Source organism: Salvelinus sp. IW2-2015, linkage group LG35 (assembly GCF_002910315.2).
Source record: "Salvelinus sp. IW2-2015 linkage group LG35, ASM291031v2, whole genome shotgun sequence".
Taxonomy (NCBI): Eukaryota; Metazoa; Chordata; class Actinopteri; order Salmoniformes; family Salmonidae; genus Salvelinus; species Salvelinus sp. IW2-2015.
In genome coordinates, this window is record NC_036874.1 from 13282496 (window position 1) to 13297493 (window position 14998).

At 45.9% G+C, this 14998-nt stretch overlaps 1 pseudogene; it reads right to left on the minus strand.

The window, feature by feature from the left end:
• LOC111958696 (protein argonaute-1-like) overlaps positions 1 to 14864 on the minus strand; it is a 19278-nt pseudogene extending 4414 nt beyond the window's left edge.
• Between the last annotated feature and the right edge of the window lie 134 nt (positions 14865 to 14998).

The window sequence follows — 14998 nt, forward strand, 5'->3', positions numbered from 1 at the left end:
AGTCAGAGACTGTGTTCTCAGGCCTAACATAGCTCCACGGCTCCACACTGTCGGCTCCCTGGGCGTATTTACAGAAACACGGCTGGCCCTGGATGGGCATCCCAGCATCCTTGGAGATCTTACGCAGCTGGTCTGTGAAGTTCCTGAGGAGAGTGGTGAAAATGTTTTGTTAGGAAAGAAACCTGGTTCACATGGTGGTGCTGTATGTAGAGCCCGGGACTGTGTTTTTTTAAGCACCAAACGGAAGACAATGGACTGAAACAGGGATGTACTATCGGGACTTCTAACAGAATGGTCATTTCCAATTGCAAAATGTTTTAGAACGCTTCCCTGTAATGTGCACTAATGAACAAAACCCATGCCACAGCAAGTAAAGCTCTAAATGTAAAACAAATAACACTACTCTAAACACACAAAACCACCTAGCAAAGCCAAGAACAGTACATATTTTATATTTAGATAAATACTGTTGCACTCTGGCAGGAATCTCTAATACGATGCCTGAAGATACCCACACTAACCCGACTCCCAGAAGGGTACTTACTTGAGCACCTCCTCCCGACACTGTTTCTGGGGGGCGAAGCAGGCGATGGCCCACACCTTGATCTCAATACCGTTGTAGAACTGCTTGCCCCTCATGTCCCACACCCCTTGGTTGGGCGTGGCGATGGCCCGGTTCTGTGAGGTGGAACAGGTGGGAGACAAAAGCTTCAGAACCAGATCAATGTCAGGGCTGTTTGCACTCTGTGAAATCCACAACTACTATAGTGGGGACTGACTTCTGAAGCCTGGTTTGATATAGAGTGGTGAGCAGGAACTCTGTGGACTCTGTGTCCGGAAGTAATTTAGTCATTCATCGTAGCCGTTGGTGCTCTGTCGAGTTGCTATTTTCTTGGGTTTTCTCGTGTCAATTAACTTGTGGCATTCCTGGATTACTCATAAAACTAACAAGGTCTGATTTAAATCAACAGTATTCAGTTTATAAAAAGGTTAAGGGTACAAGACTGTGTACATGGCTGTGTTGGCAAAATCACTACATATCCCCTCAAGCAAAGCGGGGAGAGGCTACCCGTTGTCACAGTTCCAAGACCTGTCAGAAACGTCCAGCTAAACCTACGCCAATGACGCCGGTGGATCTCAAAACTGAACTTGGATCCGCGTTAAGTAGAAATGATATTCTTCACCACAGTTGTCTTACGGCAGATCGAACCAGCCATGACTATTCAACAACACAATAAATAATTATATTTTTCCCCCCCCCAAGTTTCTTTCCAGCGAATTTCTTAGTTACATGATTGTATAACTAGCAAAGGAGTTTTGAAGTTGAGGGTACAGTATTTATGAAGTTTGGCAATGAGGACGAAAACTAACAGGATATAGCTGGGCGCACATGCACACGACATTAATTCAGGAGATGAATTGCAGTTTTTATACCCTGATATCAGGAAATGGCAGCGAAAAGTTTGATTAAACAATTCAGAGACTAAAACGAATACGTCAGATGACATATTTAAGGAGAGCGAATCGATATACAATCCCGAAATCAGCAGTAACTGTCAATCGTAAAACAAATCTTAAAAAACGATGTTTGAGTGAACATGAATCCAGAAAATGAATGGTGAAGTCCTCCTCACCACTCTATAGCCTACTGGTGAGTAGCTGTGTGAGCTACTCCTGCTGTTACTGTCATATACACTACCGTTCAAAAGTTTGGGGTCACTTAGAAAATGTCCTTGTTTTTGAAAGAAAAGCACATTTTTGGTCCATTAAAATAACATCAAATTGATCAGAAATACAGTGTACACTGACTATTGTAGCTGGAAATGGCTGATTTTGAATGGAATATCTACATAGGCGTACAGAGGCGCATTATCAGCAACCATCACTCCTGTGTTCCAATGGCACGTTGTGCACTGGGGCCTCCCACTCCTCTTTCTATTCTGGTTAGAGCCAGTTTGCGCTGTTCTGTACACCGCGTTGTACGAAATCTTAAGTTTCTTGGCAATTTCTCGCATGGAATAGCCTTAATTTCTCAGAACAAGAATAGACTGACGAGTTTCATAAGAAAGTCTTTGTTTCTGGCCATTTTGAGCCTGTAATCAAACCCACAAATACTGATGCTCCAGATACTCAACTAGTCTAAAGAAGGCCAGTTTCATTGATTCTTTAATTAGAACAACAGTTTTCAGCTGTGCTAACATAATTGCAAAAGGGTTTTCTAATGATCAATTAGCCTTTTAAAATTACAAACTTGGATTAGCTAACACAACGTGCCATTGGAACACAGGAGTGATGGTTGCTGATAATGGGTCTCTGTACACCTATGTAGATATTCCTTTAAAATCAGCTGTTTCCAGCTACAATAGTCATTTACAACATTAACAATGTTTACACCGTATTTCTGATCAATTTGATGTTATTTTAAATGGACAAAACAAATAGCTTTTCTTTCAAAAACAAGGACATTTCTAAGTGACCCCAAACTTTCGAACGGTAGTGTGTATATACAGTGGGGAGAACAAGTATTTGATACACTGCCGATTTTGCAGGTTTTCCTACTTACAAAGCATGTAGAGGTCTGTAATTTTTATCATAGGTACACTTCAACTGTGAGAGACGGAATCTAAAACAAAAATCCCGAAAATCACATTGTATGATTTTTAAGTAATTCATTTGCATTTTATTGCATGACATAAGTATTTGATCACCTACCAACCAGTAAGAATTCCGGCTCTCACAGACCTGTTAAGTTTTCTTAAGAAAGCCCTCCTGTTCTCCACTCATTACTGTATTAACTGCACCTGTTTGAACTCGTTACCTGTAAAAAGACACCTGTCCACACACTCAATCAAACAGACTCCAACCTCTCCACAATGGCCAAGACCAGAAGCTGTGTAAGGACATCAGGGATAAAATTGTAGACCTGCACAAGCTGGATGGGCTACAGGACAATAGGCAAGCAGCTTGTGAGAAGGCACAACTGCGCAATTATTAGAAAATAGAAGAAGTTCAAGCATGATGTCAATCACCCTCGTCTGGGCTCCATAGCAAGATCTCACCTCGTGTGGCATCAATGATCATGAGGAAGTGAGGGATTCAGCCCAGAACTACACGGCAGACCTGGTCAATGACCTGAAGAGACTGGGACCACAGTCTCAAAGAAAACCATTAGTAACACACTTACGCCGTCATGGATTAAAATCCTGCAGCCACACAAGTCCCCCTGCTCAAGCAGGCGCATGTCCAGGCCCGTCTGAAGTTTGCCAATGACCATCTGGATGATCCAGAGGAGAATGGGAGAAGTCATGTGTCTGATGATTCAAAATAGAGCTTTTTTGTCTTAAACTCCACTCGCCGTGGTTGGAGGAAGAAGAAGGATGAGTACAACCCCAGAAACACCATCCCAACCGTGAAGCATGGAGTGAAACATCATTCTTGGATGCTTTTCGCAAAAGGGGACAGGACGACTGCACCGTATTGAGGGGAGGATGGATGGGGCCATGTATTGCGAGATCTTAGCCAACAACCTCCCTTCCCTCAGTAAAGACATTGATGATGGGTCGTGGCTGCGTCTCCAGCATGACAACGACCGCGAAACAACACAGCCGAGGCAACTTAAGGAGTTTGGCTCCGATAAGAAAGTATTCTCAAGGTCCTGGTTGCCAGCCAGTCTCAGACCTGAACCCAATTAGAAAATCTTATGGGAAGGGAGCTGAAAGTCCGTATTTGCCCAGCGGACAGCCCCGAAACCTGAAGGATCTAGGAGAAAGGTCTGTAAATGGAGGAGTGGGCCAAATCCCCTGCTTGCAGTGTGTGGCAAACCTGGCTCAAGAACTTACAGGAAACGAATGATCTCTTGTAATGTGCAACACAAGGATTCTGACTAGCCAAATATTTAAGTTCTGCTTTTCTGATGTATCAAATACTTATATGTCATGCAATTAAAATGCGAATTATTTACTAAAAAATCATTACAATGTGATTTTCGGATTGTTTGTTAGATTCCGTCTCTCACAGTTTTGAAGCTGTAACCTATGATAAATTACAGACCTCTACATGCTTGTAATAGGAATAATCGGCAAAATCGGCATGTATCAATACTTGTTCTCCCACTTGTAATATCTGGACAGTAAATTGTCTAAAAAGAAATTGAGCCAATTGCTAAGTAGCAAATTTATTACTCCCTCCATACCCTGCTGGGACCAAGTACACAGCAATATTTGATTTTTTGCACTAAGTACACAGAATTGAAAGGATGCTTAATGTGGCTTGTACTATAAGCGTGATGTCTCTTACCCGTCTCCGATTACTGTAGCGATTAGGGGCAGGCAGGACACCCCTTCCGTCAACCTCCGCCTCTCAGTCCTTTCCACTTGATCCAAAACTCCTGGATGTACAGGTACCAGGTTTTAAAGTGGCATTTTATCTTGTGGACAGTACGGCGACAAAAGTAGGATATCGTTGTTTAGATTTCATTCTCTCGTTTCACATTCACACTGCACAATGCTAACTGTGCTGTCAATTCACATTCTAATCTGTGGAGGAATAATAAGAGAAGTAATTTTACTATGTAAAATCTTTTCCCTCAAAGTCTATAGTAGTGGTTCATCTGTGTTGGATGGTCTTGTTAAATTCATTAATGCCAATTCTCATGCCTCAAGCTGGTAGTTTCGCATTGCTCTCCGCCCACAGGCGAGACAGGCCACTGACTCACCAGCCGGCTGATTCTCCTCCGTGTCTGTCAGTGCAGAGCGAGACCGTTCAATAGATCTAGTGGACGTCGATTATCTGTACAGTTTCTTGATGCAGCGCTGCCCTGCTACTATGTTAACCCACCTGCGGCGACCAGACAAACCAAAAACATTGAGCATATTATTAGTAAGGCAGGAATTTTCCTCTCTCAATACAGAAAGCAACTGGATTTGGATTGAATGTTTTCTCACCTCAGGGGCAGGTAGGTGTGCTTCTGCTCCTGTCCACCTGGAAGGCAGTGGAGTGGGGGATACTTGAGCTCCAGATTGTACTTCTGCTGTGAAAGTACTTGAGGCTACCGTACATTTCTACTGGTCTTGTCCACTCTCAAAGCTGCAGGGTAAATTGTAGGGAATGCTGTGATATAAGTGTTTAAATGACTAACACAAGCCTACCTTTGAGAATAGTCAGCCACTGCACATTGATGCAAGCGCCTCGAGACAAACCACTGTTGTCTTCGCTAAATGCTAGAAAAAATGTGGATATAAAAAAACATCCATCTGTGCACGGACCATATCTGTTACTCAGGATACAAAGACCAATATCCCAAACCTGACAAACAAGGTGAATGCTTAGAGTCAATGACTTTTATGTGGATTTCTCTCGACATATCACCACCCAAACATCCCTTCTCCGGAGCATCAGTAGGGTCACCGTTGACGTATCTCACGTCTTCGGTGCGTTGCGCGGAGGCGATCGCGTGACGTTGCACGCCACGGCGGGTACTTTCCTCTTCTCTGACCGCAGTGGTCACCCTCCACCTTCAGAACCTGTGGTAACGCCCACCGACTAGCACGGCACAGACACACACCAAAATAAGAGCCAGGCAGATAGTGACGGCACGGGGCGCAGACGTAGATGGGCAGAGTGGAGGGAGAAGGGGTAAGGACATCAGAAGTTTCTCCCCCATAGAGCTGTGTGCACAGTCTTTTCAGTCGTTCACGCTTAACTCTTTAGCGGCCATCGTTGTGGGCCTTTCAAATGTATTTCTTTTAGGAAGACTCATTACAAAACGTATAATTATGCTTTCAATCACGCTGTTTTATAGAAATTTAAAACATTCTGGGGGCAGACCCTGGGGTAGAAAATAACAGGGGCGTGGCTGGAGGAGAAGACTCATTAGGATGAACGTTCAAAAAGAAGGTGGAGAAAAGGAATGGAGGAAGTGAGTGAGTGAGTGAAGTCAGAAAATAAGAAAGAGAATGAGTGAAGTGAGTGTGATGAGGGAGTGGTGGGAAAGGAGTCAGTGGTGGACCAAGGATGTGAGTGGTCGCGAGAAGGAGTTGAGTGGTGCGAGAAAGCGCACAGTGGTGCGAGGAGAGTGAGTAGCCCAGAGTATACTTTAGTTAAATGGTGCAGTGGAGAAGGAGTGAGTGGTGCGGAGAAGGACGTGAGTGGTGCGAGAAGATGGAGTGGTGCGAGAAGGAGGTGAGTGGTGCGAGAAGGAGTGAGGGTGCGAGAAGGATGTGAGTGGTGCCGAGAAGAGTGATGGTGGCCGAGAAGGATGATGGTGCGAAAGGAGTGCGGTGCCGCGAGCACAGGCACGTGATCAGTGGGGCAAGAGAAGCAGTGAATGCGAGAAGGAGTGAGTGGCGAGAAGGAGTGAGGGTGTGAGTGCGCAGATGGAGTGAGTTGTGCGAGTATAGGAGTGAGTGATTGCGAAGAAGGAGGAGTGGGGGAGAAGGGTGAGTTGAGAGTAATGAGCTCAGGTTGGTGATAGTGGGGAACGATTGACGTGGAGGGGATCGGGTCACATCAAAGGTCAGAAGAGCCTCCTTCTCCTTTGTGCCAACGCCAACCATTCTACCCCAGGACCGGGAATAGTCCTGCGCACGAAGAAGGCCAGAGCGAGGCTCCACAGGAGGCCTACAGCACTACCGCGCCAGCCGCTACCATGCTCGGTCTCCAACGACGAGGGTCTAGGTGTGACCGATGTATAGCAGCGTGGAACGATGCGCGTGTGGAAGCGTACTCACTCACTGTTCAACGGCCCCACCTTTGATCTCCTTGGTGAAGCGGACCCTCTGCGAGTCGGTCAGGGTCTTGGGCTGCTCGTCTATGTTGCGGATGTCCAGGACTTCACACATGAACTCGATCACCGGCTGGGCTTTGTAGAAGGCCGTGGCAGACACTAGAGGGAGAGGGGTAAGTAATGCATTCAGTCTGAATGGAAGTGAAGTGCAGCGGAGACAGAAGCCCAGTGGTATAGGATTATGTTATTCCTAAGCATTGGGTTGTGTTCGCTAGGGCATGCAAGGGAAAACATATCTGAAAATGTTTCAGCGGAAAAGGAAAATGAGAGTTTCTTATAGGACAAATCCACTTAGTTCCCGCCTGTTTCGGTCCGTTTTCTTCCATTTGGTGCCTAATGAACACAACCCAATACTATAGAATGAATTTGTTTCTAAGCATTGATCTGCAGTGAATTTTTACACCACACAAAACAAATGTTAAATCATAGACCACTGTGAATGTAACTTTAAGAGCAGACCTAACATATAACCTCGTGATCAGATTTTCATTCCATCATGTAAATGCAACTTTTTATGCAGGTCTGTGACTTCATGTGACTTCATACCCTCGAGTATATCTTGCCTGGTGGGACTCAGCCGACTCACCATCAATATTGAGCATCATTTTCCACATGGCGGGGCGTACAGACTGATGGAAACCAAACCACACCTCTCTCCCCCCTCCCAGGGGATGGTAGTATCCTTCAGGTGGGGAGAAGAATGATCGTCCCACTGGAGTGTACCTAGATGACAAAAATGACATTATGGAGAATGACTCATTTGAGTCTCAGCACCAGAGCATGACTCAATGTCCAGTAATTATGTGTCACCTATAAGGCTTCGCAGACATAAGCTCAGAATGATTCAACAGCTTGTGTCTGATCTAGTCAAGCCTCCAAGTCAATGTCTGATTATTAGATTTAGTTCATGTGACACCTTTACACAGTTCTCAGCTATCAGGCATCTGTTGTTCCTGTCATCTCCTCTAGATATGTAAATATAACAGAATCTAAAACTAAATCGCTGTTCAACAAGTTTGATAGGAATGTCTTGCTATTATTAGAGATTTTTTTTAATCCAAAATAATAAAATATTCACACCTCAAGGCAAACATATGCCTTTCAATCAGTTTGAAGACAACATGCACACAGAGGTGTGTCCTGTGGCGAGTGTGCTGTGTGTTCTGACTGTTTGTGCATCATAGATCCTAGCTTTGCAATTAGCTACACGCTTCTCTGCCCTTGCTTTCATAGTGTTTGCATTTGTGTGTGTGTGTGTGTGTGTGTGTGTGTACACTGGTGGATGTGCTTAGTGTACACAGTGTATCGTACCTCATGGAGGCTAGGTGGCGCATGGCCACATCCAGGGCTTGGACAGAGTCCAGGGGGACCTGCAGGCGCCCGCTGACCAGTGTCTCCTGGAGCAGACGCCATGACACCGTGGCCAGGAAGCGGATAGACACCTTGAAGATACGATCCTTCCCCTCCCCGGGGATAGTCACCTCAAAGTCCACCTTCAGGGAGAAAGAGGGGGGATGAGCAAGAGCAGAAAATGGAGCGATGGAGGAGAGTGTAGGCGGAGGGGAGATGGGAGGGGGGTTACAGGATAAAGAAATGGACAGACGGGAGTAGAAGGGGACTTGCTCAAAATGTATAGTACACACTTTCTCTCCCTTATGCCTACCTTCTCACTTCCGATAGGAAGCGCTAGCACCGTATAGATATTCTTCTTGCCGTCGTACACCGGCTTCCTGTCGCCAAAGAGCTGGGGCTTGAAGTGCTGCACCATGTATTCCACCACTTCCCTGCAGGGGGCGACACAGAGTCAAACACACCAGGTTCACCATCATGGCCATCAGAGGTGACAAAACCACAAAAGACTACCATCTGTCAACAAATGTAGTGGTCCAAATTAAACCCAACATCCTATCAGAAATCTGGATTTAGGATGGGTGTTTTTTTGGGGAGCAGGGAAGACCCAATTGGATTGGTTATGGATCAAGCAGGATACAGCTGGTGAGAGGTGATGGTCTCATGGTCGTGGGGGAATCCCTAGGACAAAGGGGGGTAGCTGTGGGGCCACAGCACCCCTGAATACATGGTGCCTTGGCTTTCGTCTAAGTGTGGGGGTAGAGTGGACGGGTTTGAAAAGGAGAGGTCATGTGGGGTTGACCTTTCGCATGCCTCATGGACCCTTTGTTTGAGAAAAAAAAAACTCCTACTAAGTAAGAACGAAGCAGGAAGCTCTAAGATGTGTTCGGTGTGTGTACTTCGTATGGAACATTTTCATCGGGCAAAGTAAAACTTCGGATTTGACTCAGCTTTGCTGTTAATCAAGTAAAAGAGAGAGAAAGAGAGAGCGAGATGCTTTTTTTGTTGTGGTTCGATATAAAACAGTTGAGTTACACTCTATGAGGTTGTACAAAGGCTGAAATCCTCAGTCAAATCAAAGGAAAGAAACGCAGGCGGCTCAATTGGCCAACCATTGAAATGAATGGAATGGATTGGCCAATGATGACCACCCTACAATGGGGATCTCTCGAAGACCATTAATCATATCCTGGCTAGATAATGGTGGATACTGGACTAGAGAGTCATAGTCATGGTGTGCTAATGAACTGTGAGTCTCTCTCTGAATCATCTTGAGAAGTTGTTTGACCTCTACAGACTTCTACATAGAGTGTGGTCCTCCGAGTTCTGGCTATGGCTCAGTTCTAAAGTCCATATTCTGTGGTTCTTAAAAACATTGGGGAAATGTTAGTGATCAAGAGGACCACTGCTTCACTTATAGTTGGGGACACCTGGGTGACAGGTGTTGAGTTGGGTAACCTCAATCCCCAGGCTATTGCCCACAGGGGACGAGGTGTGGTACACGAGACTATGTAGGGTGGCACGTTACTCTACCTGTTGACCCGTCGGGGGCACTTGTCAGGCTTGATGTCCACCTCGTAGTGGAACACGTCCATCTTGGGGATCTCCACCTCAAAGTAGTTGGCCAGCAGCTTGATGGGCTTGCCCACCGTGCCCATACCCGGCCGGCGGGGTGCCTGGAACACCTGCTGCAGGGGTGGGGGGAAGGGCCCCATGGGCACTGGAGGGGCAGAGGTGTCGGATGGTTAGGCAAGGGCAGAAACGGTAGGGATGTGGGTATGGGAGAATAAATAAATGGAGTAATGAGGAAAGAAAAGTGAGCATGGGCATATGATGATGGGCAGAGAGGGGGGAGCATGGGCATGTAATGATGGACAGAGAGGGGGAGGCATGGACATGTAATGATGGACAGAGAGTGGGGGCATGGGCAGAGAGGGGGCATGTGATGATGGGCAGAGAGAGGGGGCATGAGTGGGATGACGAGTCAGGAAGACATAGAGGAAGAAAAGAGCAACAGACAGACAGGAAGGAAAAGTTTGAGCAGCAAAATATGGGGATAAAGAATGAAGGAATGGGTGTACATGGGAGAGAGGGGGGGTGAGAGGGTGACACGAGACGAGGATATTGACGAGGGATAATAGCGGGAGAGGGGGGAGAAGGAACAAAGCGATTAGGGTGAGAGGAGGGAGGGTGTGAACGAAAGAGAAGGGGAGAGGGGTGGTTGGTGGTTCAATGAGAATTAAGGGTGAGAGAGAAAAAGAATACATTAGGGCGACGCTGGATACACCAAGCCAGACAGACACTGAAAGAAAGATAGACATTTCCTTAAACACGCAGGCAGGGTGAGAAACTGCTAGCGGAGGAGTAGGCTAGCCTCACAAGGGCTTCTAGTTTGATTTTGTATTGAAAATAATCAAAATGACCTCAGCCTACACGAGATGGAACGATCACAAATTTGCCTTAGTTAGCGATAGTAGCATAGGTATACAATCCAACGGTCACGGGAAGACGACAAAAAGTCTGCATTTGAGATGTTTTCGTTTGACATGAATTCTACTGCTAGCCTCTTTTCAAACATAATTTGAAACTTTGGTACTGAGCAGAGAGTGAATACAATACAAACTGCATGTGCACTAACTAGTGCATTGCAGTGAGGAACACAAGTATGTGAAGTTCAACAGGTGTAGGCCTGGTAAAATGTGAGCCTCCTGCCTTCCTCCCTGCATGAGAGGGGGCCCAGCCCAGCCCTGTCCAGCCCATGTCTTAACCTCTGCTTCCCCAGAGAACAGCCCTCTCACAATCACAACAAAGACCCCAGCTGCCCTCCTCCTCCATCACACAGACAGGGGGGCAAGGGAGAGAGGGAGAGCCCCCACTACCACACACAAACACAGGGGTCCCCCCCAACATTCCCAGGCTTACCATGGAGACTCCACAGCAACACTGGCATTGTCATGGAGATCAGGAAACCTGGAGGGGCAGTGTGTGGGTGGAGGGGTAGTGTGCGTGTGTGTGGAGGGATAGTGTGTGTGTGTGTGTGTGTGTGGAGGGGTAGTGTGTGTGGAGGGGTAGTCTGTGTGTCTGTGTCTGGACCTTGGCCTTTTTCATCCTGAAGCAGCGTTAGTGTTTCCACATTAGGTCCGAGCGGCCTCCTCCCCAGTCATTAATCTCTCTCTCATGCGAGGCCTATAGCTGAGCTGAGCGGAGATCTTGTGGTTTAAAAGGCAAGCATTGGAAATCCTGTAGTCAAGCATAGCAGTCAGTCAAGGATGTATACGCTCACTAGGCCTTGAAAAAGCAGCCAACTACGGACTGGCAATCTGGCATGATAAACAACTTAAGACTAGGTAGATTCTACTGAAGGTGTGTTTGTTACGCCTACGGCATAAATCTCAACAGTCTTGACACAAAGTAGACTAAACACACTGACACACACGCACAATTGCAGACACACACACGTCACCGGCAGCCCGCCCCACCCCAGTGTAAGCAGATGGTGAGAAGTGGAGCCAGGGATCACACATCCCCAGACAATAGCAGTCTTTCCCTGGCACTAGTGCCCATTCCACGTCAACTGTGTGTGTGTTTCTCCCTGGAGTCCGGTTTAGGCCGGGTTCCTTTATCATTGAAACATGGAATTACACACACTATTCCCACATCCATTTCCTGCTGACATCACCAGAGATGATCCCGTGTCTAATAGTTGTCTGGAATGGTGATATAGCCAAGAGTTAACTATTTATAGGTTTAGGTTCAGATAAGTATTCAAACTGTCCTGAGGTACAGGTATAAAACATTCTAGTAGCTTAACTCTAGTCTTGAGGACAGAGTCAGTGTTAAATGGGGCAGTGCAGTCAAACACGTGATTTTCCTGTGTTTTTTAAATATTTCCTCACTGAGGTTGGAAAAATTCTGATAATGCATTTTAGTGTAAGAGCTGTTTGAAAAGACCGCCTGAAATGTCAGCTTGTTTGGCTGGGTGGGGTTTTTGGACCGCCCGGTGACATCAGATGGTATAAGCTAATAGGCCAGTAGCAAAGACAGTTTGTCCTTCTCGCTGCCAATAAGAGCTATTTTTCAGGTTATACATCCTTCCCATTAGGCTCCTCCAATTAGGCCCCACTCCCAGTCAGTCCTAGCTAAATATTTGCTTGAGCGATTACATTTTTCTAAGAAGCTATTTTCGTTAATTTTTTACCATTTTAATTGAAATCAATCACAGTAAGGTACTTAATTGCTTGCCAGAAATGATTTGATATTGAGATTAAAGGTCCAATGCAGCAATTAAGGAAACTCCAACTATAATTTTGGTATTTGTTTCATCATTCCACTGTTGATACAGTCCCAAAATGTTTTGCATGTCAGCAATCAAGTTTTCAAGATATAGACCTTTCAAAATACAGAATGTGTCACAGTATGCTGCGTTTTGCATCATATGATCAACAGTGGACTAATGAAACAAATACCAAAAGATAGATTGAGCGGAATTTTCCTTTACGTGTTACTGATTAACTGACTAATATTAATGTGTAAATGGTGTCCTATAGGATGTTCAGTAAAATCCTACTAGTCCCAAATCTGGGGGCCAGTCAGTCAATGTAGTTGAGTAAAGATACACAACAAAGAATATGTAGCTTTGGTCAGAGAAGAAGACTTCTGGAGATGGGCGGGTCTGGGGGTCATTAGCTGTTTGTCCCCCTCCCCCCCCTCTAAAAACAAACAACTCCATACTTAAGTGTCAACAAGCTGTCAAACGATAGGCCTACTCCATTTGAATGACAGTACATTTTTGCAAACATAACTGTGATTTACACTAATACCCGGGGACCATTGATTATGCACAGACTGGACTTCAGACCAGACTAAAGCGCAGCGTCATAATATCACAGGTCATCATAATATTTAGAGTTGTATGGCTGTCTGCCCACTTTAACTAAGTAACAAAAGTGAAACACCACGTGCTTTTTGATATGCCATAACTAGCCTTTCGTGAACTAACACTGACACTTGACTCCCCCCCTCTAACCCTAACCCCCCCCCCCACCGCTACTAGCGCGGACTTTGCTGAGAACTCCTTTGAGGAAAAATGTACGTACTATGACTAAGATTTGTGGCTTTCCCACCTAGCTATTTTAAGATGAATACATTAACTGTAAGTCGCTCTGGATAAGAGGGTCTGCTAAATTACTAAAATCTAAATAACTCTAGCATTACCCAATATGAACACTAAATTGGAATGACCTTGATGTAAAAATGTTGGCACCAAAGGTTCCATGGAGGTGTGGTTTAATTTCTATAGCATGTACTAATCTAAATAATAATAATGGGGCGGCAGGTAGTCTAGATCGTTGGACTAGTAACCGAAAGGTTGCTAGATTGAATCCCTGAGCTGACATGGTAAAGATCTGTCGTTCTGCCCCTGAACAAGGCAGTTAACCCGCTGTTCCTAGGCCGTCATTGAAAATAAGAATTTGTTCTTAACTGACCTACCTAGTTAAATAAATGTAAAAATATATTTATTTTATTTTATTTAAAAAAATCACAACGTAAGTCCAATAGCCACTCATTGCAGTATTCAAATACATAACTAATTGTGGTGTTCACATAGACTTGAGTTAGTTCATTGTGGATTCATTTTGGTGGCGTGTGAATACATAACATTTGGATCAGTGCACTTTTCTATCATTCTAAAAATGTATGTAGAACAGACTGCCAAAACAGACAGTCTCGTATTTGGGGTGTGTGAGTGAGAGGGGTGCTGACTAGTGAAGGCGGGCTTTACCTCGTGTCTCCACGCCAGAGATTCCCACGGCCCCCTGCCCCCGCCCCTGACCCTGGACATTGTCAGTGCACCAAAAGACCCGTATCTCGCTATGATAAGTAATTTCGAATAGTGCACGAGCTATGGTTGAAAAAGACCCACAATCGTTGTGATGGACGGGGTTTTCAGCCAGCCAGCTAGCATAAGAGAATGCTGCACCAGATATGACGCCCGTTTTCAAAAATGTGGGCAATTGCATGTTACCATCTGCTGCTATAGCTGAAGATAAGCAACAATTCAACCCCTGACAGAGAAAAGAGAGAGACCTACCAGCGCCAGACGGTCCCGGCTCCATCCCATCCACTTAACCGCGCGGGCACTAGACAGTCCAGGGTTCTATGGCCACAGCGCCGGCCCTTTCAGGCTGGAAGAGTTTCAGACTTCCAGCCCCCTCCTCTCGGCGTGTAGTCTTCTCCGTACTGGCTAAACCCCCACCCCTTCCAGTACCCCCAGACACACAGAGTTGTAACGACAAAAGCTGCCTGTCTGATAACCCAAAAACCGCTGCTGAACGGCTCTTGTGTGATACCTTGCGTCGTTCTTCTTTCCACCGGGTTGAACGCTCTTTGCCTGGCCTGATAAGATTGTCCGTGGCACTATGCTTTCTTATCGGTCTGTTATGCTCCTGCTCACCGTTCAAGCACGATTCTCCAGCGGAACAAAAAAGGGCCAGCCCCCCCTTCTGTAACCTCTTCTTTGACGTCCCAAGGATGTTGCATTCTGTAGACGAATTGTTGTAGTCGCCCTCTACTGGAGGCGGCTGTACGGGTTATCTTGGTGTAGCAGCTGAGCTGTACATGGTTAGTGCTATCCGGAATTCTTGGGACGTCCTTACCCTACCAGCGTTTCCCAAACTTGGTCCTGGGTACCCAAAGGGGTGCACGTTTTGGGATTTGCCCTAGCACTACACTGGAAATTAAAATAATCAAAGCTGGATGATTAGTTGAATCAGCGGTGTAGTGCTAGGGCAAACGCTAAAACGTGCACCCCTTGGGGTCCCCAGGACCGAGTTTGGGAAACCCATAACCCTTACCTGACCTTAA